Source organism: Arachis hypogaea, chromosome 16, assembly GCF_003086295.3.
Source record: "Arachis hypogaea cultivar Tifrunner chromosome 16, arahy.Tifrunner.gnm2.J5K5, whole genome shotgun sequence".
NCBI classification, from domain to species: domain Eukaryota; kingdom Viridiplantae; phylum Streptophyta; class Magnoliopsida; order Fabales; family Fabaceae; genus Arachis; species Arachis hypogaea.
The window spans coordinates 68,732,946-68,756,725 of NC_092051.1; the positions used below are offsets into that span (position 1 = coordinate 68,732,946).

General features: G+C 45.7%; 51 non-coding genes and 2 pseudogenes across 51 annotated transcripts; all 53 read left to right on the plus strand.

Moving 5' to 3' along the window:
• The first annotated feature begins 8,049 nt into the window (after nt 1-8,049).
• Nucleotides 8,050-8,185, plus strand: LOC112759355 (5S ribosomal RNA; annotated as a pseudogene).
• Nucleotides 8,186-8,372: 187 nt separating this feature from the next.
• LOC112759830 (5S ribosomal RNA) lies at nt 8,373-8,486 on the plus strand (annotated as a pseudogene).
• A 168-nt stretch (nt 8,487-8,654) lies between these two features.
• Nucleotides 8,655-8,771, plus strand: LOC112759287 (5S ribosomal RNA). The gene has a single exon (XR_003180060.1). It is a non-coding gene; the product is annotated as a 5S ribosomal RNA (ribosomal RNA).
• Nucleotides 8,772-8,952: 181 nt separating this feature from the next.
• Nucleotides 8,953-9,069, plus strand: LOC112762154 (5S ribosomal RNA). Its single transcript, XR_003182505.1, has one exon. It is a non-coding gene; the product is annotated as a 5S ribosomal RNA (ribosomal RNA).
• Nucleotides 9,070-9,246: 177 nt separating this feature from the next.
• Nucleotides 9,247-9,363, plus strand: LOC112759228 (5S ribosomal RNA). Its single transcript, XR_003180007.1, has one exon. It is a non-coding gene; the product is annotated as a 5S ribosomal RNA (ribosomal RNA).
• A 173-nt stretch (nt 9,364-9,536) lies between these two features.
• On the plus strand, nt 9,537-9,654 carry LOC112762177 (5S ribosomal RNA). Its single transcript, XR_003182526.1, has one exon. It is a non-coding gene; the product is annotated as a 5S ribosomal RNA (ribosomal RNA).
• A 185-nt stretch (nt 9,655-9,839) lies between these two features.
• Nucleotides 9,840-9,956, plus strand: LOC112759476 (5S ribosomal RNA). Its single transcript, XR_003180219.1, has one exon. It is a non-coding gene; the product is annotated as a 5S ribosomal RNA (ribosomal RNA).
• Nucleotides 9,957-10,138: 182 nt separating this feature from the next.
• On the plus strand, nt 10,139-10,257 carry LOC112759808 (5S ribosomal RNA). The gene has a single exon (XR_003180298.1). It is a non-coding gene; the product is annotated as a 5S ribosomal RNA (ribosomal RNA).
• A 183-nt stretch (nt 10,258-10,440) lies between these two features.
• On the plus strand, nt 10,441-10,558 carry LOC112761149 (5S ribosomal RNA). The gene has a single exon (XR_003181558.1). It is a non-coding gene; the product is annotated as a 5S ribosomal RNA (ribosomal RNA).
• A 180-nt stretch (nt 10,559-10,738) lies between these two features.
• On the plus strand, nt 10,739-10,857 carry LOC112762122 (5S ribosomal RNA). Its single transcript, XR_003182475.1, has one exon. It is a non-coding gene; the product is annotated as a 5S ribosomal RNA (ribosomal RNA).
• Nucleotides 10,858-11,039: 182 nt separating this feature from the next.
• On the plus strand, nt 11,040-11,158 carry LOC112762134 (5S ribosomal RNA). Its single transcript, XR_003182486.1, has one exon. It is a non-coding gene; the product is annotated as a 5S ribosomal RNA (ribosomal RNA).
• Nucleotides 11,159-11,342: 184 nt separating this feature from the next.
• Nucleotides 11,343-11,461, plus strand: LOC112762146 (5S ribosomal RNA). Its single transcript, XR_003182497.1, has one exon. It is a non-coding gene; the product is annotated as a 5S ribosomal RNA (ribosomal RNA).
• Nucleotides 11,462-11,645: 184 nt separating this feature from the next.
• LOC112762158 (5S ribosomal RNA) lies at nt 11,646-11,764 on the plus strand. The gene has a single exon (XR_003182509.1). It is a non-coding gene; the product is annotated as a 5S ribosomal RNA (ribosomal RNA).
• A 185-nt stretch (nt 11,765-11,949) lies between these two features.
• LOC112762170 (5S ribosomal RNA) lies at nt 11,950-12,068 on the plus strand. The gene has a single exon (XR_003182520.1). It is a non-coding gene; the product is annotated as a 5S ribosomal RNA (ribosomal RNA).
• Nucleotides 12,069-12,252: 184 nt separating this feature from the next.
• On the plus strand, nt 12,253-12,370 carry LOC112760678 (5S ribosomal RNA). Its single transcript, XR_003181108.1, has one exon. It is a non-coding gene; the product is annotated as a 5S ribosomal RNA (ribosomal RNA).
• A 180-nt stretch (nt 12,371-12,550) lies between these two features.
• Nucleotides 12,551-12,669, plus strand: LOC112762182 (5S ribosomal RNA). The gene has a single exon (XR_003182531.1). It is a non-coding gene; the product is annotated as a 5S ribosomal RNA (ribosomal RNA).
• Nucleotides 12,670-12,853: 184 nt separating this feature from the next.
• On the plus strand, nt 12,854-12,972 carry LOC112762194 (5S ribosomal RNA). Its single transcript, XR_003182542.1, has one exon. It is a non-coding gene; the product is annotated as a 5S ribosomal RNA (ribosomal RNA).
• A 181-nt stretch (nt 12,973-13,153) lies between these two features.
• Nucleotides 13,154-13,272, plus strand: LOC112762205 (5S ribosomal RNA). The gene has a single exon (XR_003182553.1). It is a non-coding gene; the product is annotated as a 5S ribosomal RNA (ribosomal RNA).
• A 179-nt stretch (nt 13,273-13,451) lies between these two features.
• Nucleotides 13,452-13,570, plus strand: LOC112762217 (5S ribosomal RNA). The gene has a single exon (XR_003182564.1). It is a non-coding gene; the product is annotated as a 5S ribosomal RNA (ribosomal RNA).
• A 182-nt stretch (nt 13,571-13,752) lies between these two features.
• Nucleotides 13,753-13,871, plus strand: LOC112762229 (5S ribosomal RNA). The gene has a single exon (XR_003182575.1). It is a non-coding gene; the product is annotated as a 5S ribosomal RNA (ribosomal RNA).
• A 186-nt stretch (nt 13,872-14,057) lies between these two features.
• LOC112762241 (5S ribosomal RNA) lies at nt 14,058-14,176 on the plus strand. Its single transcript, XR_003182586.1, has one exon. It is a non-coding gene; the product is annotated as a 5S ribosomal RNA (ribosomal RNA).
• Nucleotides 14,177-14,356: 180 nt separating this feature from the next.
• LOC112762252 (5S ribosomal RNA) lies at nt 14,357-14,475 on the plus strand. The gene has a single exon (XR_003182597.1). It is a non-coding gene; the product is annotated as a 5S ribosomal RNA (ribosomal RNA).
• A 179-nt stretch (nt 14,476-14,654) lies between these two features.
• Nucleotides 14,655-14,773, plus strand: LOC112762265 (5S ribosomal RNA). The gene has a single exon (XR_003182608.1). It is a non-coding gene; the product is annotated as a 5S ribosomal RNA (ribosomal RNA).
• A 181-nt stretch (nt 14,774-14,954) lies between these two features.
• LOC112762278 (5S ribosomal RNA) lies at nt 14,955-15,073 on the plus strand. Its single transcript, XR_003182620.1, has one exon. It is a non-coding gene; the product is annotated as a 5S ribosomal RNA (ribosomal RNA).
• Nucleotides 15,074-15,253: 180 nt separating this feature from the next.
• On the plus strand, nt 15,254-15,372 carry LOC112762290 (5S ribosomal RNA). Its single transcript, XR_003182630.1, has one exon. It is a non-coding gene; the product is annotated as a 5S ribosomal RNA (ribosomal RNA).
• Nucleotides 15,373-15,555: 183 nt separating this feature from the next.
• On the plus strand, nt 15,556-15,674 carry LOC112762301 (5S ribosomal RNA). The gene has a single exon (XR_003182641.1). It is a non-coding gene; the product is annotated as a 5S ribosomal RNA (ribosomal RNA).
• A 181-nt stretch (nt 15,675-15,855) lies between these two features.
• On the plus strand, nt 15,856-15,974 carry LOC112762312 (5S ribosomal RNA). The gene has a single exon (XR_003182652.1). It is a non-coding gene; the product is annotated as a 5S ribosomal RNA (ribosomal RNA).
• Nucleotides 15,975-16,155: 181 nt separating this feature from the next.
• LOC112762323 (5S ribosomal RNA) lies at nt 16,156-16,274 on the plus strand. The gene has a single exon (XR_003182663.1). It is a non-coding gene; the product is annotated as a 5S ribosomal RNA (ribosomal RNA).
• A 180-nt stretch (nt 16,275-16,454) lies between these two features.
• LOC112759213 (5S ribosomal RNA) lies at nt 16,455-16,573 on the plus strand. Its single transcript, XR_003179992.1, has one exon. It is a non-coding gene; the product is annotated as a 5S ribosomal RNA (ribosomal RNA).
• Nucleotides 16,574-16,751: 178 nt separating this feature from the next.
• Nucleotides 16,752-16,870, plus strand: LOC112759224 (5S ribosomal RNA). Its single transcript, XR_003180003.1, has one exon. It is a non-coding gene; the product is annotated as a 5S ribosomal RNA (ribosomal RNA).
• A 180-nt stretch (nt 16,871-17,050) lies between these two features.
• LOC112759235 (5S ribosomal RNA) lies at nt 17,051-17,169 on the plus strand. Its single transcript, XR_003180014.1, has one exon. It is a non-coding gene; the product is annotated as a 5S ribosomal RNA (ribosomal RNA).
• A 182-nt stretch (nt 17,170-17,351) lies between these two features.
• On the plus strand, nt 17,352-17,470 carry LOC112759246 (5S ribosomal RNA). Its single transcript, XR_003180025.1, has one exon. It is a non-coding gene; the product is annotated as a 5S ribosomal RNA (ribosomal RNA).
• Nucleotides 17,471-17,652: 182 nt separating this feature from the next.
• LOC112759257 (5S ribosomal RNA) lies at nt 17,653-17,771 on the plus strand. The gene has a single exon (XR_003180036.1). It is a non-coding gene; the product is annotated as a 5S ribosomal RNA (ribosomal RNA).
• Nucleotides 17,772-17,950: 179 nt separating this feature from the next.
• On the plus strand, nt 17,951-18,069 carry LOC112759269 (5S ribosomal RNA). Its single transcript, XR_003180045.1, has one exon. It is a non-coding gene; the product is annotated as a 5S ribosomal RNA (ribosomal RNA).
• A 180-nt stretch (nt 18,070-18,249) lies between these two features.
• On the plus strand, nt 18,250-18,368 carry LOC112759281 (5S ribosomal RNA). Its single transcript, XR_003180054.1, has one exon. It is a non-coding gene; the product is annotated as a 5S ribosomal RNA (ribosomal RNA).
• Nucleotides 18,369-18,548: 180 nt separating this feature from the next.
• On the plus strand, nt 18,549-18,667 carry LOC112759292 (5S ribosomal RNA). Its single transcript, XR_003180065.1, has one exon. It is a non-coding gene; the product is annotated as a 5S ribosomal RNA (ribosomal RNA).
• Nucleotides 18,668-18,846: 179 nt separating this feature from the next.
• LOC112759303 (5S ribosomal RNA) lies at nt 18,847-18,965 on the plus strand. Its single transcript, XR_003180076.1, has one exon. It is a non-coding gene; the product is annotated as a 5S ribosomal RNA (ribosomal RNA).
• Nucleotides 18,966-19,146: 181 nt separating this feature from the next.
• LOC112759314 (5S ribosomal RNA) lies at nt 19,147-19,265 on the plus strand. The gene has a single exon (XR_003180085.1). It is a non-coding gene; the product is annotated as a 5S ribosomal RNA (ribosomal RNA).
• A 183-nt stretch (nt 19,266-19,448) lies between these two features.
• On the plus strand, nt 19,449-19,566 carry LOC112760447 (5S ribosomal RNA). Its single transcript, XR_003180886.1, has one exon. It is a non-coding gene; the product is annotated as a 5S ribosomal RNA (ribosomal RNA).
• A 180-nt stretch (nt 19,567-19,746) lies between these two features.
• On the plus strand, nt 19,747-19,865 carry LOC112759325 (5S ribosomal RNA). Its single transcript, XR_003180096.1, has one exon. It is a non-coding gene; the product is annotated as a 5S ribosomal RNA (ribosomal RNA).
• A 180-nt stretch (nt 19,866-20,045) lies between these two features.
• On the plus strand, nt 20,046-20,164 carry LOC112759337 (5S ribosomal RNA). The gene has a single exon (XR_003180106.1). It is a non-coding gene; the product is annotated as a 5S ribosomal RNA (ribosomal RNA).
• A 182-nt stretch (nt 20,165-20,346) lies between these two features.
• Nucleotides 20,347-20,465, plus strand: LOC112759349 (5S ribosomal RNA). Its single transcript, XR_003180116.1, has one exon. It is a non-coding gene; the product is annotated as a 5S ribosomal RNA (ribosomal RNA).
• A 178-nt stretch (nt 20,466-20,643) lies between these two features.
• Nucleotides 20,644-20,761, plus strand: LOC112760458 (5S ribosomal RNA). Its single transcript, XR_003180897.1, has one exon. It is a non-coding gene; the product is annotated as a 5S ribosomal RNA (ribosomal RNA).
• A 183-nt stretch (nt 20,762-20,944) lies between these two features.
• On the plus strand, nt 20,945-21,063 carry LOC112759361 (5S ribosomal RNA). The gene has a single exon (XR_003180125.1). It is a non-coding gene; the product is annotated as a 5S ribosomal RNA (ribosomal RNA).
• A 179-nt stretch (nt 21,064-21,242) lies between these two features.
• Nucleotides 21,243-21,361, plus strand: LOC112759372 (5S ribosomal RNA). The gene has a single exon (XR_003180136.1). It is a non-coding gene; the product is annotated as a 5S ribosomal RNA (ribosomal RNA).
• A 179-nt stretch (nt 21,362-21,540) lies between these two features.
• Nucleotides 21,541-21,659, plus strand: LOC112759385 (5S ribosomal RNA). The gene has a single exon (XR_003180147.1). It is a non-coding gene; the product is annotated as a 5S ribosomal RNA (ribosomal RNA).
• Nucleotides 21,660-21,838: 179 nt separating this feature from the next.
• On the plus strand, nt 21,839-21,957 carry LOC112759397 (5S ribosomal RNA). The gene has a single exon (XR_003180155.1). It is a non-coding gene; the product is annotated as a 5S ribosomal RNA (ribosomal RNA).
• Nucleotides 21,958-22,136: 179 nt separating this feature from the next.
• On the plus strand, nt 22,137-22,255 carry LOC112759408 (5S ribosomal RNA). Its single transcript, XR_003180165.1, has one exon. It is a non-coding gene; the product is annotated as a 5S ribosomal RNA (ribosomal RNA).
• Nucleotides 22,256-22,436: 181 nt separating this feature from the next.
• On the plus strand, nt 22,437-22,555 carry LOC112759420 (5S ribosomal RNA). Its single transcript, XR_003180175.1, has one exon. It is a non-coding gene; the product is annotated as a 5S ribosomal RNA (ribosomal RNA).
• A 178-nt stretch (nt 22,556-22,733) lies between these two features.
• LOC112759432 (5S ribosomal RNA) lies at nt 22,734-22,852 on the plus strand. Its single transcript, XR_003180184.1, has one exon. It is a non-coding gene; the product is annotated as a 5S ribosomal RNA (ribosomal RNA).
• Nucleotides 22,853-23,031: 179 nt separating this feature from the next.
• LOC112759444 (5S ribosomal RNA) lies at nt 23,032-23,150 on the plus strand. The gene has a single exon (XR_003180194.1). It is a non-coding gene; the product is annotated as a 5S ribosomal RNA (ribosomal RNA).
• Nucleotides 23,151-23,334: 184 nt separating this feature from the next.
• LOC112759456 (5S ribosomal RNA) lies at nt 23,335-23,453 on the plus strand. The gene has a single exon (XR_003180204.1). It is a non-coding gene; the product is annotated as a 5S ribosomal RNA (ribosomal RNA).
• A 179-nt stretch (nt 23,454-23,632) lies between these two features.
• On the plus strand, nt 23,633-23,750 carry LOC112760470 (5S ribosomal RNA). Its single transcript, XR_003180908.1, has one exon. It is a non-coding gene; the product is annotated as a 5S ribosomal RNA (ribosomal RNA).
• Nucleotides 23,751-23,780: the final 30 nt, after the last annotated feature.

Genomic DNA, 23,780 nt, shown 5'->3' on the forward strand with positions numbered 1-23,780 from the left:
TCTCTCCCAAAACACCCAAAACTAACCGGCAAGTGCACCGGGTCGCATCAAGTAATAAAAACTCACGGGGGTGAGGTCGATCCCACAGGGATTGATGGATCAAGCAATTTTAGTGGGTGATTAGTTTAGTCAAGCTAACATTGAGTGATTTGAGTGACAATTGAAGCCAACAGAATGTAAATGACAAGGAAAATTAAAGTGCAGAAAGTAAAATTGCAAGTAACTTAAAGAGCAAGAAATGTAAATTGCAAGAAAGATAAATTTCATTAAATGTAAAAGGGAGTGGGGTGCAGGGAAATTAAAGAGAGCAATAGATCAAGCAACTGGATATTTAAATTGCAGAAAATGTAAATGTGCAGGAAATGTAAATTGGAAGCAATGCAACAGGAAGTAAAAATTGCAGAGAAGGGAATTGTAGCAGAAAGTAAATCAGCGAGAGAACTCAAATCAATTGTGAAATCTAGAAAGACAAGTGAAGATCTCAGGGGATCCAAGAGACTAGAAAACAAGTCTAGATCTCAAGCCCTTCCTTGATTCAATAAAAGGAAAGTTGCAGAGAATTAAAAGAAAGATTGCAGAAGAAGTAAAGAGACGTTGCAAAAAGAGAATGAAAACAGAATTCCTTCCAATCTCAATTCAAGATTCAAAACAAAAAAAACTAAAGAGAGAGAGTTCTCTATTCCTAATGCTCCCTAGTGGAGCTCGCCTCCTCACCAATATGAAAATGATGCCTTATATAGGCTTTACAAAATGAAAATGAAATTCAAAACAAATTACAATTAAAATGAAATTCCTATTCTAACTATCTCTTGTGCCTTTGAGTGATGATCATGGGCCTTTGCTCTTGGTGGAATTGGGTTGAAAGAGGCCTTGGTTGATTGCTCTTGGAGTTTGAAGAAGAACCAAAGTGAACCAATTGAACCGGGTTTGAGGTTAGCCAAAGTGGGACCTAAAGTTTGAGCCAAAGTTAGGGGTCTAACTTTGGCTCCAACTTTTCACATCAGCAAACACAATCTGCTGGTATGGACGTTGGTGCCAACGTTAGGGGTCTAACTTTGACCCTAACGTTGGCCTCCCTTATGCACATTTATGGCGCCAACTTTGTCCTCTTGTCATGTTGCCAATTTTATGCCCAATATAGACTATCATATATGGTTGGAAAGCTCTGAATGTCAGCTTTCTAACCCACTTGGAATCACTTCAATTGGACATCTACAACTCAAGTTATGATCATTTGAAGAGGGCATGGTCGCTGGCTTTGGTGTGCAGCGTTTGAGGTAACGTTAGCCCTCAAACGTTGGCGAAAACGCCAGTTCTGGAGGCTCAAATGTATTGTCCACCCCATACTATTATACATTGTTGGAAAGCCCTGGATGTCTACTTTCCAATGACGTTGGGAGCACATCAATTGGAGCTCTACAGCTCGAGTTATACTCCATCGAAGGTGCAGAGGTCAAGTGGCCTCACTGCATGTTGCCACCATGTTCATTTATGCACATTGCGGGGCAGTTTTCTCCCTCAATTTTAGTGTCCACCATGCAGTGCCATATATGCTTGGAAAGCTCTTGATTCCTACTTTCCAATGCTTCTTGAATCACCTCATTTGGAGCTCTGTAGCTCAAGTTATTCTTGTTGGAAGTATACCCCTTGTATGCCTTGTGGTGTGTGGCGCCAACGTTAGCCTCCAAGTTAGGGGGCTAACGTTGGCGCAAACTTTGGTGCCTCTCCCTTGTGTCTTCATGTGCCAACGTTAGCCTCCAAGTTAGGGGGCTAACGTTGGCGCAAACGTTGGCTGGCCCAGGGATGAATTTCAAGTTTCTCTTGCCAACGTTAGCCTCCAAGTTAGGGGGCTAACGTTGGCTCAAACGTGGGGAGCCCAGGGAGTGGTCTTCATGCCCAACGTTAGCCTCCAAGTTAGGGGGCTAACGTTGGGGCTAACTTCATGCCTCCCGGTTCAATTTCACTTATTCCATTCTTCACTTCTAGCCATTCCTCTTTGCTTCAACCTTTCTCCAAGCTTTCTTCACCTATCATTAATCAACCAAACTCATCAAAGCTATGCTCAAAATCATGAGATCTTCATTCTTTCATAATATGCAACAAATATAGCATAAAACCTCATGAAATGGCATGAATTCATATATGGTTGGTTCAATCAAGGGAAACATGAAAATCTACTCAATTAGCTTGCTTATGGCTCAAGAAAGTGCATAATTCAATTGAAAACAAAAGAAAAAGGCTAGTTAAAATAGGCTAAGATGACTTGTCATCACAACACCAAACTTAAAGCTTGCTTGTCCCCAAGCAAGAAAAGAATCATGCAATAAAGATTGACAATCCAAGGCAAGAAGAATAGCAACTCAATGTTCATGGTAAGCTAGTTTTCTAAGCATACTACAATCACAAAAGAAATGTAAATGATTGATGCTTCCATCTAGCTCAATTTATGAAATCTTTTTCTTATCTTTCTTCCTTGAAACAAGCTTTTGATTTTCTTATTAGCTTCTCCTTTTTGGGTGCTTTGCCCCATGAGTTGATAACAAAGCTACGACTTCTAAATGCTTTGTTTTCAAGTATTACCACTTGATACATAAGCACCACAAGCATTTGATTAGAGGATTTCATTAAGCTCATTTTTCTTTTCTTTTCTTGACTCTCTAATCATTGATGCTCAGAGCCTTGAGCTTTGAGGGAGTGCTTTTGCACTTTGAGCCTAACCTTGACTTCTAAGTGTTTTGTTTTCAAGCATTTGGCTTGATACATAAACACCACAAGTACTTAACAAATGAATTGCCATTGGTACTCAGAGCCTTCAGCTTTCTCATTCTTTCCCTTTTTCTTTTCTTGCTTTATTTTGCATTTGCTTCTTCAAGGTTTTCATGATTTTAAAAGATTTCACAAAATGTCCTAGATGAAAACTTCAATTAAATAAAATCTAATGCAATTAAGCAACAATCAAACATACTAGCTTACCAATACTTTTATGCACATGCTAAAATCTTCTTTAATGCCTTGTTTGTTTATGATCATGATACTTTGTTGCTTTTGAATTCACAAAACTCAAGTTGGTAATCATAATGACATAGCACCATGTTGCAGTTTAGAAATCAAACTATGCCTTTTCATACACACATACATACAGAGAAGGTAAAGACAATCATGCAGTTTATAGTGCTTGAAACAAATGAGAGGAAAAGAACTTTACAACCTTGTAGTTCATCTTCTCTATTGTTGTCAATTTCCTCCCATTCTCCTCCTTCCCTTGCCAAACTCAAAATACTTGCTCATCCTCAAGCAATAATTAGAACAATGGCTATGGGGCTAAGATGTATCATGAATGTCTTACATAATGAAATGTTAGTAGCACATGTGTTTTAAGCAAGCAAAATTAAAGATAATAATCAAGGCACAAGAGACAGAGACATTGTGATTGCAAGCTTAAGAAGGTGAGCATAATACTTTGCATAAAGAATAAGTGGCACACCAAACTTAATGTGACACTTTCACTTGGAATCAATGCAAGTATCCAGTAAAGATTTGAAGCAAACTGTGTTGCATAGCAACACCAAACTTAGAATGCAATCCTATGTCAATTTATTTGAACTAAAACTAAACAAAAGAAACTGTTATATGTTAAGTACAATCACCAAATGAAGAATCTGTTATGAATAAGGATGTCTTGGTGATGTATTAACAAAAACAGTTAATGGAGGAAAGCATTAAAAACAAGTAAATAAATGAAACAAAGGGAAAACAAAAATTATCCAACTAAGAAGAAAAATAACACTGTAAAAGGCAATATGATTATGCAGACAAGTGATGTTGCTGGATTGATTTGCATAGAAAAATAGGTGGCACACCAAACTTAGAATCTTGGTGTGTCACTTTCATGTAAAATTGATGCAATCATCCATGAAGATGGAAAACAGTTTGTTGCAGGGCAACACCAAACTTAGAATGTAATCATATGCCAATTTATTGAAATTTAAACAAAGCAAGGAAAAGAAATGTACCTACTGTCTACCTGTTCTTTACTTTCTTCCTCTTCTTCCAATTTGTTAAGAGAAATGACTTCAAAAGAAGAGAAGATTCAGCTATTGCCCCCTGTCTTGGTCTCTCCTCAGCAAGCTTCCTTGTGAAATTGGCTTGATTGATCTTGCTTGCTGGATCAGGGGGAGGATTGTTTGCAGTTGACCTTCTCATGAATGTTGTCCTTGGTGTCTTGGTCACAATCCTCTTCTTGGTGCTTTTGTTAATTGCCTTCACTTCTTGGATGTCAAGACATGGTTGCTGTGTGATTATTGGAGTGATTTCTTCATTCAGGGCCTCTTGTATTGGTGGTTCCATGAACTCCTCCTTTATGTACTTCTCTTCCTCACTTGAGTTTGGAATGACTTCTTCACTCTCTTGCTCCTCCACTTCCTCTTTTACACCCAACATTTGTTTCAATCGCTCTATCATGGGGGAGGTTTGTCGATCTTCCCAACATTTCTTCATCTCCTCGTCATACCTTTCAATCATGGATTCAAATGTTGAGGCGTTTTGGTCCAGGGAGGTTTGTGAGAGTTGTGAGTCTTCATGTTCTCTTGTCATCTCAAGTGCAGTTTCAGGTTCAACCACCTCATTCTTCATTGAAAGTTCACTTGATGCAGTGGCCTCCTTATCTTGCTCTTCCACTTTCTCCTTCATATCCATCAGTTGGCCTTCATTTTTCTTGCTCAGTGGTTCTAAGTGTTTCCTTATTTTCTCTAAATCTTCATTCATATTTTTTAAGAGACTTTCTTCCCTTTTCCAGGCTTGTTGTTGTTCCTTCATGAATTGTTCTTGTCTTTTCAACAATTCTCTGGATTTTTGAAGTGGATCTTCATTTTGCTCTTCCACCTCCTCCTTTTTTGCAATTTCACTTAACACAGGGACCTTGCATTCTTGTTTTTCCATTTTCTCCTTCCTTGCATTCAACAATTGGCCTGCCATTACTTCCATGTTTTTGAATGAATTCTCTTGCTCGTTCCAAGATCTTTGCACCTCCCTCTCATATTTTTCAAACATAATCTCTAGCTTTGAGAGGCCTAGGTTCGTGGAAGTTTGTGTTGAGGCATATTTAGGTGATGAAGAATTTTCAAATGTAGAAGTGGGCGGTGAGGTTGGACAATCTCTCATGTGAGTTGACTGCTCAGAATTTGCAGTTTCTTGGTAATACTCCCAGCCACCATTGAAATAATGACTTGAATCATTTTGTGGTGGAGGGAAATATCCCATATGTTTTTCTTTCTCATCTTGTGGTTCTGAAGCATGGCTCCATGAATTGGAGAGCCCAGAATTTGAAGTTTCTTGGTGATATTCCCATCCATCATTAGAGATTGGTGATGGTGGGTGATATCCCATAGAATTTGTTTGATCATGAGATGAGTTGAACTCCATTTGAGTTTTGTAAAACACACAACCAAGTAAAATTGAAATTACTCATATCAGAGATAAGAATTTCTTAGTGAGGCAAAAACTCAAACACCTTGGTTTCACTTTGAAACAGAAACCAAAAATAAAGAAAATGCTTAATCTAGACTTCTCACCCACTTAATCATTGTTGATCTAATCAATCCCCGGCAACGGCGCCAAAAACTTGATGAGTTATTTTGGTGAGAAACGAATCTCTCCCAAAACACCCAAAACTAACCGGCAAGTGCACCGGGTCGCATCAAGTAATAAAAACTCACGGGGGTGAGGTCGATCCCACAGGGATTGATGGATCAAGCAATTTTAGTGGGTGATTAGTTTAGTCAAGCTAACATTGAGTGATTTGAGTGACAATTGAAGCCAACAGAATGTAAATGACAAGGAAAATTAAAGTGCAGAAAGTAAAATTGCAAGTAACTTAAAGAGCAAGAAATGTAAATTGCAAGAAAGATAAATTTCATTAAATGTAAAAGGGAGTGGGGTGCAGGGAAATTAAAGAGAGCAATAGATCAAGCAACTGGATATTTAAATTGCAGAAAATGTAAATGTGCAGGAAATGTAAATTGGAAGCAATGCAACAGGAAGTAAAAATTGCAGAGAAGGGAATTGTAGCAGAAAGTAAATCAGCGAGAGAACTCAAATCAATTGTGAAATCTAGAAAGACAAGTGAAGATCTCAGGGGATCCAAGAGACTAGAAAACAAGTCTAGATCTCAAGCCCTTCCTTGATTCAATAAAAGGAAAGTTGCAGAGAATTAAAAGAAAGATTGCAGAAGAAGTAAAGAGACGTTGCAAAAAGAGAATGAAAACAGAATTCCTTCCAATCTCAATTCAAGATTCAAAACAAAAAAAACTAAAGAGAGAGAGTTCTCTATTCCTAATGCTCCCTAGTGGAGCTCGCCTCCTCACCAATATGAAAATGATGCCTTATATAGGCTTTACAAAATGAAAATGAAATTCAAAACAAATTACAATTAAAATGAAATTCCTATTCTAACTATCTCTTGTGCCTTTGAGTGATGATCATGGGCCTTTGCTCTTCGTGGAATTGGGTTGAAAGAGGCCTTGGTTGATTGCTCTTGGAGTTTGAAGAAGAACCAAAGTGAACCAATTGAACCGGGTTTGAGGTTAGCCAAAGTGGGACCTAAAGTTTGAGCCAAAGTTAGGGGTCTAACTTTGGCTCCAACTTTTCACATCAGCAAACACAATCTGCTGGTATGGACGTTGGTGCCAACGTTAGGGGTCTAACTTTGACCCTAACGTTGGCCTCCCTTATGCACATTTATGGCGCCAACTTTGTCCTCTTGTCATGTTGCCAATTTTATGCCCAATATAGACTATCATATATGGTTGGAAAGCTCTGAATGTCAGCTTTCTAACCCACTTGGAATCACTTCAATTGGACATCTACAACTCAAGTTATGATCATTTGAAGAGGGCATGGTCGCTGGCTTTGGTGTGCAGCGTTTGAGGTAACGTTAGCCCTCAAACGTTGGCGAAAACGCCAGTTCTGGAGGCTCAAATGTATTGTCCACCCCATACTATTATACATTGTTGGAAAGCCCTGGATGTCTACTTTCCAATGACGTTGGGAGCACATCAATTGGAGCTCTACAGCTCGAGTTATACTCCATCGAAGGTGCAGAGGTCAAGTGGCCTCACTGCATGTTGCCACCATGTTCATTTATGCACATTGCGGGGCAGTTTTCTCCCTCAATTTTAGTGTCCACCATGCAGTGCCATATATGCTTGGAAAGCTCTTGATTCCTACTTTCCAATGCTTCTTGAATCACCTCATTTGGAGCTCTGTAGCTCAAGTTATTCTTGTTGGAAGTATACCCCTTGTATGCCTTGTGGTGTGTGGCGCCAACGTTAGCCTCCAAGTTAGGGGGCTAACGTTGGCGCAAACTTTGGTGCCTCTCCCTTGTGTCTTCATGTGCCAACGTTAGCCTCCAAGTTAGGGGGCTAACGTTGGCGCAAACGTTGGCTGGCCCAGGGATGAATTTCAAGTTTCTCTTGCCAACGTTAGCCTCCAAGTTAGGGGGCTAACGTTGGCTCAAACGTGGGGAGCCCAGGGAGTGGTCTTCATGCCCAACGTTAGCCTCCAAGTTAGGGGCTAACGTTGGGGCTAACTTCATGCCTCCCGGTTCAATTTCACTTATTCCATTCTTCACTTCTAGCCATTCCTCTTTGCTTCAACCTTTCTCCAAGCTTTCTTCACCTATCATTAATCAACCAAACTCATCAAAGCTATGCTCAAAATCATGAGATCTTCATTCTTTCATAATATGCAACAAATATAGCATAAAACCTCATGAAATGGCATGAATTCATATATGGTTGGTTCAATCAAGGGAAACATGAAAATCTACTCAATTAGCTTGCTTATGGCTCAAGAAAGTGCATAATTCAATTGAAAACAAAAGAAAAAGGCTAGTTAAAATAGGCTAAGATGACTTGTCATCAATAGCTTAGCTAAAGCAAGCCACAATGACCTGATTTTCGGCAAGCTCGCACGGGCCCCCTAGGGATTCGCAGCTCGACTTACCCTACGTCGCGAGACATGCTTATGATAATTGTGTGCGCATACTTTAATAGGTGCGATCATACCAGCACCAATGCACCGGATCCCGTCAGAACTCCGCAGTGAAGCGTGCTTGGACGAGAGTAGTACTAGGACGAGAGTAGTACTAGGATGGGTGACCTCCTGGGAAGTTCTCGTGTTGCATCTCTTTTTTTTTTTTTTTTTTTTTACGTCGTGCTTACCCTCGTTCTTTAAACGACGACATCTTGAATAGTTTAGCTAAAGCGAGCCTCAATGACCTGATTTTCGGCAAGCTCGCACGGCCCGCAGGGATTCGCAGCTCGACTACCTACGTCGCGAGACATGCTTATGATAATTGTGTGCGCATACTTTAAAGGTACGATCATACCAGCACTAATGCACCGATCCATCAGAATCCGCAGTTAAGCGTGCTTGGCGAGAGTAGTTCTAGGATGGGTGACCTCCTGGGAAGTCCTCGTGTGCACCTTTTTTTTACGTCGTGCTTACCCTCGTTCTTTAAACGACGCTACTTGAATAGTTTGCTAAAGCGACCTCAATGACCTATTTTCGGCAAGCTCCACGGCCCCGCAGGGTTCGAGCTCGACTACCCTACGTCGCGAGACATGCTTATGATAATTGTGTGCGCATACTTTAATAGGTGCGATCATACCAGCACTAATGCACCGGATCCCATCAGAACTCCGCAGTTAAGCTGCTTGGGCGAGAGTAGTACTAGGATGGGTGACCTCCTGGGAAGTCCTCTGTTGCACCTTTTTTTTTTTTTTTACGTCGTGCTTACCCTCGTTCTTTAAACGACGCTATCTTGAATAGTTTAGCTAAAGCGAGCCTCAATGACCTGATTTTCGGCAAGCTCGCACGGCCCGCAGGGATTCGCAGCTCGACTTACCCTACGTGCGAGACATGCTTATGATAATTGTGTGCGCATACTTTAACAGGTGCGATCATACCAGCACTAATGCACCGGATCCCATCAGAACTCCGCAGTTAAGCGTGCTTGGGCGAGAGTAGTACTAGGATGGGTGACCTCTGGGAAGTCCTCGTGTGCACTTTTTTTTTTACGTCGTGCTTACCCTTGTTCTTTAAACGACGCTATCTTGAATAGTTTAGCTAAAGCGAGCCTCAATGACCTGATTTTCGGCAAGCTCGCACGGCCCCGCAGGGATTCGCAGCTCGACTTACCCTACGTCGCGAGACATGCTTATGATAATTGTGTGCGCATACTTTAACAGGTGCGATCATACCAGCACTAATGCACCGGATCCCATCAAACTCCGCAGTTAAGCGTGCTTGGGCGAGAGTAGTACTAGGATGGGTGACCTCCTGGAAGTCCTCGTGTTGCACTCTTTTTTTTTTACGTCGTGCTTACCCTGTTCTTTAAACGACGCTATTTGATAGTTAGCTAAAGCGAGCCTCAATGACCTGATTTTCGGCAAGCTCGCACGGGCCCGCAGGGATTCGCAGCTCGACTTACCTACGTCGCGAGACATGCTTATGATAATTGTGTGCGCATACTTTAATAGTGCGATCATACCAGCACTAATGCACCGGATCCCATCAGAACTCGCAGTTAAGCGTGCTTGGGCGAGAGTAGTACTAGGATGGGTGACCTCCTGGGAAGTCCTCGTGTTGCACCTTTTTTTTTTTTTTTTTTACGTCGTGCTTACCCTCGTTCTTTAAAGACGCTATCTTGAATAGTTTAGCTAAAGCGAGCCTCAATGACCTGATTTTCGGCAAGCTCGCACGGGCCCCGCAGGGATTCGCAGCTCGACTTACCCTACGTCGCGAGACATGCTTATGATAATTATGTGCGCATACTTTAATAGTGCGATCATACCAGCACTAATGCACCGGATCCCATCAAACTCGCAGTTAAGCGTGCTTGGGCGAGAGTAGTACTAGGATGGGTGACCTCCTGGGAAGTCCTCGTGTTGCACCTTTTTTTTTTTTTTTACGTCGTGCTTACCCTCGTTCTTTAAACGACGCTATCTTGAATAGTTTAGCTAAAGCGAGCCTCAATGACCTGATTTTCGGCAAGCTCGCACGGGCCCCGCAGGGATTCGCAGCTCGACTTACCCTACGTCCGAGACATGCTTATGATAATTATGTGCGCATACTTTAATAGTGCGATCATACCAGCACTAATGCACCGGATCCCATCAGAACTCCGCAGTTAAGCGTGCTTGGGCGAGAGTAGTACTAGGATGGGTGACCTCCTGGGAAGTCCTCGTGTTGCACCTCTTTTTTTTTTTTTTACGTCGTGCTTACCCTCGTTCTTTAAACGACGCTATCTTGAATAGTTTAGCTAAAGCGAGCCTCAATGACCTGATTTTCGGCAAGCTCGCACGGGCCCGCAGGGATTCGCAGCTCGACTTACCCTACGTCGCGAGACATGCTTATGATAATTATGTGCGCAACTTTAATAGGTGCGATCATACCAGCACTAATGCACCGGATCCCATCAGAACTCGCAGTTAAGCGTGCTTGGGCGAGAGTAGTACTAGGATGGGTGACCTCCTGGGAAGTCCTCGTGTTGCACCTTTTTTTTTTTTTTTACGTCGTGCTTACCCTCGTTCTTTAAACGACGCTATCTTGAATAGTTTAGCTAAAGCGAGCCTCAATGACCTGATTTTGGCAGCTCGCACGGCCCGCAGGGATTCGCAGCTCGACTTACCCTACGTCGCGAGACATGCTTATGATAATTATGTGCGCATACTTTAATAGGTGCGATCATACCAGCACTAATGCACCGGATCCCATCAGAACTCCGCAGTTAAGCGTGCTTGGGCGAGAGTAGTACTAGGATGGGTGACCTCCTGGGAAGTCCTCGTGTTGCACCTTTTTTTTTTTTTACGTCGTGCTTACCCTCGTTCTTTAAACGACGCTATCTTGAATAGTTTAGCTAAAGCGAGCCTCAATGACCTGATTTTCGGCAAGCTCGCACGGGCCCCGCAGGGATTCGCAGCTCGACTTACCCTACGTCGCGAGACATGCTTATGATAATTATGTGCGCATACTTTAATAGGTGCGATCATACCAGCACTAATGCACCGGATCCCATCAGAACTCCGCAGTTAAGCGTGCTTGGGCGAGAGTAGTACTAGGATGGGTGACCTCCTGGGAAGTCCTCGTGTTGCACCTTTTTTTTTTTTTTTTACGTCGTGCTTACCCTCGTTCTTTAAACGACGCTATCTTGAATAGTTTAGCTAAAGCGAGCCTCAATGACCTGATTTTCGGCAAGCTCGCACGGCCCCGCAGGGATTCGCAGCTCGACTTACCCTACGTCGCGAGACATGCTTATGATAATTATGTGCGCATACTTTAATAGGTGCGATCATACCAGCACTAATGCACCGGATCCCATCAGAACTCCGCAGTTAAGCGTGCTTGGGCGAGAGTAGTACTAGGATGGGTGACCTCCTGGGAAGTCCTCGTGTTGCACCTTTTTTTTTTTTTTTTACGTCGTGCTTACCCTCGTTCTTTAAACGACGCTATCTTGAATAGTTTAGCTAAAGCGAGCCTCAATGACCTGATTTTCGGCAAGCTCGCACGGCCCCGCAGGGATTCGCAGCTCGACTTACCCTACGTCGCGAGACATGCTTATGATAATTATGTGCGCATACTTTAATAGGTGCGATCATACCAGCACTAATGCACCGGATCCCATCAGAACTCCGCAGTTAAGCGTGCTTGGGCGAGAGTAGTACTAGGATGGGTGACCTCCTGGGAAGTCCTCGTGTTGCACCTTTTTTTTTTTTTTTTACGTCGTGCTTACCCTCGTTCTTTAAACGACGCTATCTTGAATAGTTTAGCTAAAGCGAGCCTCAATGACCTGATTTTCGGCAAGCTCGCACGGGCCCCGCAGGGATTCGCAGCTCGACTTACCCTACGTCGCGAGACATGCTTATGATAATTATGTGCGCATACTTTAATAGGTGCGATCATACCAGCACTAATGCACCGGATCCCATCAGAACTCCGCAGTTAAGCGTGCTTGGGCGAGAGTAGTACTAGGATGGGTGACCTCCTGGGAAGTCCTCGTGTTGCACCTTTTTTTTTTTTTTTTACGTCGTGCTTACCCTCGTTCTTTAAACGACGCTATCTTGAATAGTTTAGCTAAAGCGAGCCTCAATGACCTGATTTTCGGCAAGCTCGCACGGCCCCGCAGGGATTCGCAGCTCGACTTACCCTACGTCGCGAGACATGCTTATGATAATTATGTGCGCATACTTTAATAGGTGCGATCATACCAGCACTAATGCACCGGATCCCATCAGAACTCCGCAGTTAAGCGTGCTTGGCGAGAGTAGTACTAGGATGGGTGACCTCCTGGGAAGTCCTCGTGTTGCACCTTTTTTTTTTTTACGTCGTGCTTACCCTCGTTCTTTAAACGACGCTATCTTGAATAGTTTAGCTAAAGCGAGCCTCAATGACCTGATTTTCGGCAAGCTCGCACGGCCCCGCAGGGATTCGCAGCTCGACTTACCCTACGTCGCGAGACATGCTTATGATAATTATGTGCGCATACTTTAATAGGTGCGATCATACCAGCACTAATGCACCGGATCCCATCAGAACTCCGCAGTTAAGCGTGCTTGGGCGAGAGTAGTACTAGGATGGGTGACCTCCTGGGAAGTCCTCGTGTTGCACCTTTTTTTTTTTTTTTACGTCGTGCTTACCCTCGTTCTTTAAACGACGCTATCTTGAATAGTTTAGCTAAAGCGAGCCTCAATGACCTGATTTTCGGCAAGCTCGCACGGGCCCCGCAGGGATTCGCAGCTCGACTTACCCTACGTCGCGAGACATGCTTATGATAATTATGTGCGCATACTTTAATAGGTGCGATCATACCAGCACTAATGCACCGGATCCCATCAGAACTCCGCAGTTAAGCGTGCTTGGGCGAGAGTAGTACTAGGATGGGTGACCTCCTGGGAAGTCCTCGTGTTGCACCTTTTTTTTTTTTTACGTCGTGCTTACCCTCGTTCTTTAAACGACGCTATCTTGAATAGTTTAGCTAAAGCGAGCCTCAATGACCTGATTTTCGGCAAGCTCGCACGGCCCCGCAGGGATTCGCAGCTCGACTTACCCTACGTCGCGAGACATGCTTATGATAATTATGTGCGCATACTTTAATAGGTGCGATCATACCAGCACTAATGCACCGGATCCCATCAGAACTCCGCAGTTAAGCGTGCTTGGGCGAGAGTAGTACTAGGATGGGTGACCTCCTGGGAAGTCCTCGTGTTGCACCTTTTTTTTTTTTACGTCGTGCTTACCCTCGTTCTTTAAACGACGCTATCTTGAATAGTTTAGCTAAAGCGAGCCTCAATGACCTGATTTTCGGCAAGCTCGCACGGCCCCGCAGGGATTCGCAGCTCGACTTACCCTACGTCGCGAGACATGCTTATGATAATTATGTGCGCAACTTTAATAGGTGCGATCATACCAGCACTAATGCACCGGATCCCATCAGAACTCCGCAGTTAAGCGTGCTTGGGCGAGAGTAGTACTAGGATGGGTGACCTCCTGGGAAGTCCTCGTGTTGCACCTTTTTTTTTTTTTTTACGTCGTGCTTACCCTCGTTCTTTAAACGACGCTATCTTGAATAGTTTAGCTAAAGCGAGCCTCAATGACCTGATTTTCGGCAAGCTCGCACGGCCCGCAGGGATTCGCAGCTCGACTTACCCTACGTCGCGAGACATGCTTATGATAATTATGTGCGCATACTTTAATAGGTGCGATCATACCAGCACTAATGCACCGGATCCCATCAGAACTCCGCAGTTAAGCGTGCTTGGGCGAGAGTAGTACTAGGATGGGTGACCTCCTGGGAAGTCCTCGTGTTGCACCTTTTTTTTTTTTTTTTTACGTCGTGCTTACCCTCGTTCTTTAAACGACGCTATCTTGAATAGTTTAGCTAAAGCGAGCCTCAATGACCTGATTTTCGGCAAGCTCGCACGGGCCCCGCAGGGATTCGCAGCTCGACTTACCCTACGTCGCGAGACATGCTTATGATAATTATGTGCGCATACTTTAATAGGTGCGATCATACCAGCACTAATGCACCGGATCCCATCAGAACTCCGCAGTTAAGCGTGCTTGGGCGAGAGTAGTACTAGGATGGGTGACCTCCTGGGAAGTCCTCGTGTTGCACCTTTTTTTTTTTTTACGTCGTGCTTACCCTCGTTCTTTAAACGACGCTATCTTGAATAGTTTAGCTAAAGCGAGCCTCAATGACCTGATTTTCGGCAAGCTCGCACGGCCCGCAGGGATTCGCAGCTCGACTTACCCTACGTCGCGAGACATGCTTATGATAATTATGTGCGCATACTTTAATAGGTGCGATCATACCAGCACTAATGCACCGGATCCCATCAGAACTCCGCAGTTAAGCGTGCTTGGGCGAGAGTAGTACTAGGATGGGTGACCTCCTGGGAAGTCCTCGTGTTGCACCTTTTTTTTTTTTACGTCGTGCTTACCCTCGTTCTTTAAACGACGCTATCTTGAATAGTTTAGCTAAAGCGAGCCTCAATGACCTGATTTTCGGCAAGCTCGCACGGCCCCGCAGGGATTCGCAGCTCGACTTACCCTACGTCGCGAGACATGCTTATGATAATTATGTGCGCAACTTTAATAGGTGCGATCATACCAGCACTAATGCACCGGATCCCATCAGAACTCCGCAGTTAAGCGTGCTTGGGCGAGAGTAGTACTAGGATGGGTGACCTCCTGGGAAGTCCTCGTGTTGCACCTTTTTTTTTTTTTACGTCGTGCTTACCCTCGTTCTTTAAACGACGCTATCTTGAATAGTTTAGCTAAAGCGAGCCTCAATGACCTGATTTTCGGCAAGCTCGCACGGCCCCGCAGGGATTCGCAGCTCGACTTACCCTACGTCGCGAGACATGCTTATGATAATTATGTGCGCATACTTTAATAGGTGCGATCATACCAGCACTAATGCACCGGATCCCATCAGAACTCCGCAGTTAAGCGTGCTTGGGCGAGAGTAGTACTAGGATGGGTGACCTCCTGGGAAGTCCTCGTGTTGCACCTTTTTTTTTTTTACGTCGTGCTTACCCTCGTTCTTTAAACGACGCTATCTTGAATAGTTTAGCTAAAGCGAGCCTCAATGACCTGATTTTCGGCAAGCTCGCACGGCCCCGCAGGGATTCGCAGCTCGACTTACCCTACGTCGCGAGACATGCTTATGATAATTATGTGCGCATACTTTAATAGGTGCGATCATACCAGCACTAATGCACCGGATCCCATCAGAACTCCGCAGTTAAGCGTGCTTGGGCGAGAGTAGTACTAGGATGGGTGACCTCCTGGGAAGTCCTCGTGTTGCACCTTTTTTTTTTTTTTACGTCGTGCTTACCCTCGTTCTTTAAACGACGCTATCTTGAATAGTTTAGCTAAAGCGAGCCTCAATGACCTGATTTTCGGCAAGCTCGCACGGGCCCCGCAGGGATTCGCAGCTCGACTTACCCTACGTCGCGAGACATGCTTATGATAATTATGTGCGCATACTTTAATAGGTGCGATCATACCAGCACTAATGCACCGGATCCCATCAGAACTCCGCAGTTAAGCGTGCTTGGGCGAGAGTAGTACTAGGATGGGTGACCTCCTGGGAAGTCCTCGTGTTGCACCTTTTTTTTTTTTTACGTCGTGCTTACCCTCGTTCTTTAAACGACGCTATCTTGAATAGTTTAGCTAAAGCGAGCCTCAATGACCTGATTTTCGGCAAGCTCGCACGGCCCCGCAGGGATTCGCAGCTCGACTTACCCTACGTCGCGAGACATGCTTATGATAATTATGTGCGCATACTTTAATAGGTGCGATCATACCAGCACTAATGCACCGGATCCCATCAGAACTCCGCAGTTAAGCGTGCTTGGGCGAGAGTAGTACTAGGATGGGTGACCTCCTGGGAAGTCCTCGTGTTGCACCTTTTTTTTTTTTTACGTCGTGCTTACCCTCGTTCTTTAAACGACGCTATCTTGAATAGTTTAGCTAAAGCGAGCCTCAATGACCTGATTTTCGGCAAGCTCGCACGGGCCCGCAGGGATTCGCAGCTCGACTTACCCTACGTCGCGAGACATGCTTATGATAATTATGTGCGCATACTTTAATAGGTGCGATCATACCAGCACTAATGCACCGGATCCCATCAGAACTCCGCAGTTAAGCGTGCTTGGGCGAGAGTAGTACTAGGATGGGTGACCTCCTGGGAAGTCCTCGTGTTGCACCTTTTTTTTTTTTACGTCGTGCTTACCCTCGTTCTTTAAACGACGCTATCTTGAATAGTTTAGCTAAAGCGAGCCTCAATGACCTGATTTTCGGCAAGCTCGCACGGCCCCGCAGGGATTCGCAGCTCGACTTACCCTACGTCGCGAGAGATGCTTATGATAATTATGTGCGCATACTTTAATAGGTGCGATCATACCAGCACTAATGCACCGGATCCCATCAGAACTCCGCAGTTAAGCGTGCTTGGGCGAGAGTAGTACTAGGATGGGTGACCTCCTGGGAAGTCCTCGTGTTGCACCTTTTTTTTTTTACGTCGTGCTTACCCTCGTTCTTTAAACGACGCTATCTTGAATAGTTTAGCTAAAGCGAGCCTCAATGACCTGATTTTCGGCAAGCTCGCACGGCCCCGCAGGGATTCGCAGCTCGACTTACCCTACGTCGCGAGACATGCTTATGATAATTATGTGCGCAACTTTAATAGGTGCGATCATACCAGCACTAATGCACCGGATCCCATCAGAACTCCGCAGTTAAGCGTGCTTGGGCGAGAGTAGTACTAGGATGGGTGACCTCCTGGGAAGTCCTCGTGTTGCACCTTTTTTTTTTTTACGTCGTGCTTACCCTCGTTCTTTAAACGACGCTATCTTGAATAGTTTAGCTAAAGCGAGCCTCAATGACCTGATTTTCGGCAAGCTCGCACGGCCCCGCAGGGATTCGCAGCTCGACTTACCCTACGTCGCGAGAGATGCTTATGATAATTATGTGCGCATACTTTAATAGGTGCGATCATACCAGCACTAATGCACCGGATCCCATCAGAACTCCGCAGTTAAGCGTGCTTGGGCGAGAGTAGTACTAGGATGGGTGACCTCCTGGGAAGTCCTCGTGTTGCACCTTTTTTTTTTTTTTTACGTCGTGCTTACCCTCGTTCTTTAAACGACGCTATCTTGAATAGTTTAGCTAAAGCGAGCCTCAATGACCTGATTTTCGGCAAGCTCGCACGGCCCCGCAGGGATTCGCAGCTCGACTTACCCTACGTCGCGAGACATGCTTATGATAATTATGTGCGCAACTTTAATAGGTGCGATCATACCAGCACTAATGCACCGGATCCCATCAGAACTCCGCAGTTAAGCGTGCTTGGGCGAGAGTAGTACTAGGATGGGTGACCTCCTGGGAAGTCCTCGTGTTGCACCTTTTTTTTTTTTTACGTCGTGCTTACCCTCGTTCTTTAAACGACGCTATCTTGAATAGTTTAGCTAAAGCGAGCCTCAATGACCTGATTTTCGGCAAGCTCGCACGGGCCCCGCAGGGATTCGCAGCTCGACTTACCCTACGTCGCGAGACATGCTTATGATAATTATGTGCGCATACTTTAATAGGTGCGATCATACCAGCACTAATGCACCGGATCCCATCAGAACTCCGCAGTTAAGCGTGCTTGGGCGAGAGTAGTACTAGGATGGGTGACCTCCTGGGAAGTCCTCGTGTTGCACCTTTTTTTTTTTTACGTCGTGCTTACCCTCGTTCTTTAAACGACGCTATCTTGAATAGTTTAGCTAAAGCGAGCCTCAATGACCTGATTTTCGGCAAGCTCGCACGGCCCCGCAGGGATTCGCAGCTCGACTTACCCTACGTCGCGAGACATGCTTATGATAATTATGTGCGCAACTTTAATAGGTGCGATCATACCAGCACTAATGCACCGGATCCCATCAGAACTCCGCAGTTAAGCGTGCTTGGGCGAGAGTAGTACTAGGATGGGTGACCTCCTGGGAAGTCCTCGTGTTGCACCTTTTTTTTTTTTACGTCGTGCTTACCCTCGTTCTTTAAACGACGCTATCTTGAATAGTTTAGCTAAAGCGAGCCTCAATGACCTGATTTTCGGCAAGCTCGCACAGGCCCCGCAGGGATTCGCAGCTCGACTTACCCTACGTCGCGAGACATGCTTATGATAATTATGTGCGCAACTTTAATAGGTGCGATCATACCAGCACTAATGCACCGGATCCCATCAGAACTCCGCAGTTAAGCGTGCTTGGGCGAGAGTAGTACTAGGATGGGTGACCTCCTGGGAAGTCCTCGTGTTGCACCTTTTTTTTTTTTACGTCGTGCTTACCCTCGTTCTTTAAACGACGCTATCTTGAATAGTTTAGCTAAAGCGAGCCTCAATGACCTGATTTTCGGCAAGCTCGCACGGCCCCGCAGGGATTCGCAGCTCGACTTACCCTACGTCGCGAGAGATGCTTATGATAATTATGTGCGCATACTTTAATAGGTGCGATCATACCAGCACTAATGCACCGGATCCCATCAGAACTCCGCAGTTAAGCGTGCTTGGGCGAGAGTAGTACTAGGATGGGTGACCTCCTGGGAAGTCCTCGTGTTGCACCTTTTTTTTTTTACGTCGTGCTTACCCTCGTTCTTTAAACGACGCTATCTTGAATAGTTTAGCTAAAGCGAGCCTCAATGACCTGATTTTCGGCAAGCTCGCACAGGCCCCGCAGGGATTCGCAGCTCGACTTACCCTACGTCGCGAGAGATGCTTATGATAATTATGTGCGCAACTTTAATAGGTGCGATCATACCAGCACTAATGCACCGGATCCCATCAGAACTCCGCAGTTAAGCGTGCTTGGGCGAGAGTAGTACTAGGATGGGTGACCTCCTGGGAAGTCCTCGTGTTGCACCTTTTTTTTTTTTTACGTCGTGCTTACCCTCGTTCTTTAAACGACGCTATCTTGAATAGTTTAGCTAAAGCGAGCCTCAATGACCTGATTTTCGGCAAGCTCGCACGGCCCCGCAGGGATTCGCAGCTCGACTTACCCTACGTCGCGAGACATGCTTATGATAATTATGTGCGCAAACTTTAATAGGTGCGATCATACCAGCACTAATGCACCGGATCCCATCAGAACTCCGCAGTTAAGCGTGCTTGGGCGAGAGTAGTACTAGGATGGGTGACCTCCTGGGAAGTCCTCGTGTTGCACCTTTTTTTTTTTTTTACGTCGTGCTTACCCTCGTTCTTTAAACGACGCTATCTTGAATAGTTTAGCTAAAGCGAGCCTCAATGACCTGATTTTCGGCAAGCTCGCACGGGCCCCGCAGGGATTCGCAGCTCGACTTACCCTACGTCGCGAGACATGCTTATGATAATTATGTGCGCATACTTTAATAGGTGCGATCATACCAGCACTAATGCACCGGATCCATCAGAACTCCGCAGTTAAGCGTGCTTGGGCGAGAGTAGTACTAGGATGGGTGACCTCCTGGGAAGTCCTCGTGTTGCACCTTTTTTTTTTTTACGTCGTGCTTACCCTCGTTCTTTAAACGACGCTATCTTGAATAGTTTAGCTAAAGCGAGCCTCAATGACCTGATTTTCGGCAAGCTCGCACGGCCCCGCAGGGATTCGCAGCTCGACTTACCCTACGTCGCGAGACATGCTTATGATAATTATGTGCGCATACTTTAATAGGTGCGATCATACCAGCACTAATGCACCGGATCCCATCAGAACTCCGCAGTTAAGCGTGCTTGGGCGAGAGTAGTACTAGGATGGGTGACCTCCTGGGAAGTCCTCGTGTTGCACCTTTTTTTTTTTTACGTCGTGCTTACCCTCGTTCTTTAAACGACGCTATCTTGAATAGTTTAGCTAAAGCGAGCCTCAATGACCTGATTTTCGGCAAGCTCGCACGGGCCCCGCAGGGATTCGCAGCTCGACTTACCCTACGTCGCGAGAGATGCTTATGATAATTATGTGCGCAACTTTAATAGGTGCGATCATACCAGCACTAATGCACCGGATCCCATCAGAACTCCGCAGTTAAGCGTGCTTGGGCGAGAGTAGTACTAGGATGGGTGACCTCCTGGGAAGTCCTCGTGTTGCACCTTTTTTTTTTTTTTACGTCGTGCTTACCCTCGTTCTTTAAACGACGCTATCTTGAATAGTTTAGCTAAAGCGAGCCTCAATGACCTGATTTTCGGCAAGCTCGCACGGCCCCGCAGGGATTCGCAGCTCGACTTACCCTACGTCGCGAGACATGCTTATGATAATTATGTGCGCATACTTTAATAGGTGCGATCATACCAGCACTAATGCACCGGATCCCATCAGAACTCCGCAGTTAAGCGTGCTTGGGCGAGAGTAGTACTAGGATGGGTGACCTCCTGGGAAGTCCTCGTGTTGCACCTTTTTTTTTTTACGTCGTGCTTACCCTCGTTCTTTAAACGACGCTATCTTGAATAGTTTAGCTAAAGCGAGCCTCAATGACCTGATTTTCGGCAAGCTCGCACGGCCCCGCAGGGATTCGCAGCTCGACTTACCCTACGTCGCGAGAATGCTTATGATAATTATGTGCGCAAACTTTAATAGGTGCGATCATACCAGCACTAATGCACCGGATCCATCAGAACTCCGCAGTTAAGCGTGCTTGGGCGAGAGTAGTACTAGGATGGGTGACCTCCTGGGAAGTCCTCGTGTTGCACCTTTTTTTTTTTTTTACGTCGTGCTTACCCTCGTTCTTTAAACGACGCTATCTTGAATAGTTTAGCTAAAGCGAGCCTCAATGACCTGATTTTCGGCAAGCTCGCACGGGCCCCGCAGGGATTCGCAGCTCGACTTACCCTACGTCGCGAGACATGCTTATGATAATTATGTGCGCATACTTTAATAGGTGCGATCATACCAGCACTAATGCACCGGATCCCATCAGAACTCCGCAGTTAAGCGTGCTTGGGCGAGAGTAGTACTAGGATGGGTGACCTCCTGGGAAGTCCTCGTGTTGCACCTTTTTTTTTTTACGTCGTGCTTACCCTCGTTCTTTAAACGACGCTATCTTGAATAGTTTAGCTAAAGCGAGCCTCAATGACCTGATTTTCGGCAAGCTCGCACGGCCCCGCAGGGATTCGCAGCTCGACTTACCCTACGTCGCGAGAGATGCTTATGATAATTATGTGCGCAAACTTTAATAGGTGCGATCATACCAGCACTAATGCACCGGATCCCATCAGAACTCCGCAGTTAAGCGTGCTTGGGCGAGAGTAGTACTAGGATGGGTGACCTCCTGGGAAGTCCTCGTGTTGCACCTTTTTTTTTTACGTCGTGCTTACCCTCGTTCTTTAAACGACGCTATCTTGAATAGTTTAGCTAAAGCGAGCCTCAATGACCTGATTTTCGGCAAGCTCGCACGGGCCCCGCAGGGATTCGCAGCTCGACTTACCCTACGTCGCGAGACATGCTTATGATAATTATGTGCGCATACTTTAATAGGTGCGATCATACCAGCACTAATGCACCGGATCCCATCAGAACTCCGCAGTTAAGCGTGCTTGGGCGAGAGTAGTACTAGGATGGGTGACCTCCTGGGAAGTCCTCGTGTTGCACCTTTTTTTTTTTACGTCGTGCTTACCCTCGTTCTTTAAACGACGCTATCTTGAATAGTTTAGCTAAAGCGAGCCTCAATGACCTGATTTTCGGCAAGCTCGCACGGGCCCCGCAGGGATTCGCAGCTCGACTTACCCTACGTCGCGAGAATGCTTATGATAATTATGTGCGCAAACTTTAATAGGTGCGATCATACCAGCACTAATGCACCGGATCCCATCAGAACTCCGCAGTTAAGCGTGCTTGGGCGAGAGTAGTACTAGGATGGGTGACCTCCTGGGAAGTCCTCGTGTTGCACCTTTTTTTTTTTACGTCGTGCTTACCCTCGTTCTTTAAACGACGCTATCTTGAATAGTTTAGCTAAAGCGAGCCTCAATGACCTGATTTTCGGCAAGCTCGCACGGCCCCGCAGGGATTCGCAGCTCGACTTACCCTACGTCGCGAGACATGCTTATGATAATTATGTGCGCATACTTTAATAGGTGCGATCATACCAGCACTAATGCACCGGATCCCATCAGAACTCCGCAGTTAAGCGTGCTTGGGCGAGAGTAGTACTAGGATGGGTGACCTCCTGGGAAGTCCTCGTGTTGCACCTTTTTTTTTTTTTACGTCGTGCTTACCCTCGTTCTTTAAACGACGCTATCTTGAATAGTTTAGCTAAAGCGAGCCTCAATACCTGATTTTCGGCAAGCTCGCACGGGCCCCGCAGGGATTCGCAGCTCGACTTACCCTACGTCGCGAGACATGCTTATGATAATTATGTGCGCATACTTTAATAGGTGCGATCATACCAGCACTAATGCACCGGATCCCATCAGAACTCCGCAGTTAAGCGTGCTTGGGCGAGAGTAGTACTAGGATGGGTGACCTCCTGGGAAGTCCTCGTGTTGCACCTTTTTTTTTTACGTCGTGCTTACCCTCGTTCTTTAAACGACGCTATCTTGAATAGTTTAGCTAAAGCGAGCCTCAATGACCTGATTTTCGGCAAGCTCGCACGGCCCCGCAGGGATTCGCAGCTCGACTTACCCTACGTCGCGAGACATGCTTATGATAATTATGTGCGCATACTTTAATAGGTGCGATCATACCAGCACTAATGCACCGGATCCCATCAGAACTCCGCAGTTAAGCGTGCTTGGGCGAGAGTAGTACTAGGATGGGTGACCTCCTGGGAAGTCCTCGTGTTGCACCTTTTTTTTTTTACGTCGTGCTTACCCTCGTTCTTTAAACGACGCTATCTTGAATAGTTTAGCTAAAGCGAGCCTCAATGACCTGATTTTCGGCAAGCTCGCACGGCCCCGCAGGGATTCGCAGCTCGACTTACCCTACGTCGCGAGACATGCTTATGATAATTATGTGCGCATACTTTAATAGGTGCGATCATACCAGCACTAATGCACCGGATCCCATCAGAACTCCGCAGTTAAGCGTGCTTGGGCGAGAGTAGTACTAGGATGGGTGACCTCCTGGGAAGTCCTCGTGTTGCACCTTTTTTTTTTTTTTTTACGTCGTGCTTACCCTCGTTCTTTAAACGACGCTATCTTGAATAGTTTAGCTAAAGCGAGCCTCAATGACCTGATTTTCGGCAAGCTCGCACGGGCCCGCAGGGATTCGCAGCTCGACTTACCCTACGTCGCGAGACATGCTTATGATAATTATGTGCGCATACTTTAATAGGTGCGATCATACCAGCACTAATGCACCGGATCCCATCAGAACTCCGCAGTTAAGCGTGCTTGGGCGAGAGTAGTACTAGGATGGGTGACCTCCTGGGAAGTCCTCGTGTTGCACCTTTTTTTTTTTTACGTCGTGCTTACCCTCGTTCTTTAAACGACGCTATCTTGAATAGTTTAGCTAAAGCGAGCCTCAATGACCTGATTTTCGGCAAGCTCGCACGGCCCCGCAGGGATTCGCAGCTCGACTTACCCTACGTCGCGAGAATGCTTATGATAATTATGTGCGCATACTTTAATAGGTGCGATCATACCAGCACTAATGCACCGGATCCATCAGAACTCCGCAGTTAAGCGTGCTTGGGCGAGAGTAGTACTAGGATGGGTGACCTCCTGGGAAGTCCTCGTGTTGCACCTTTTTTTTTTACGTCGTGCTTACCCTCGTTCT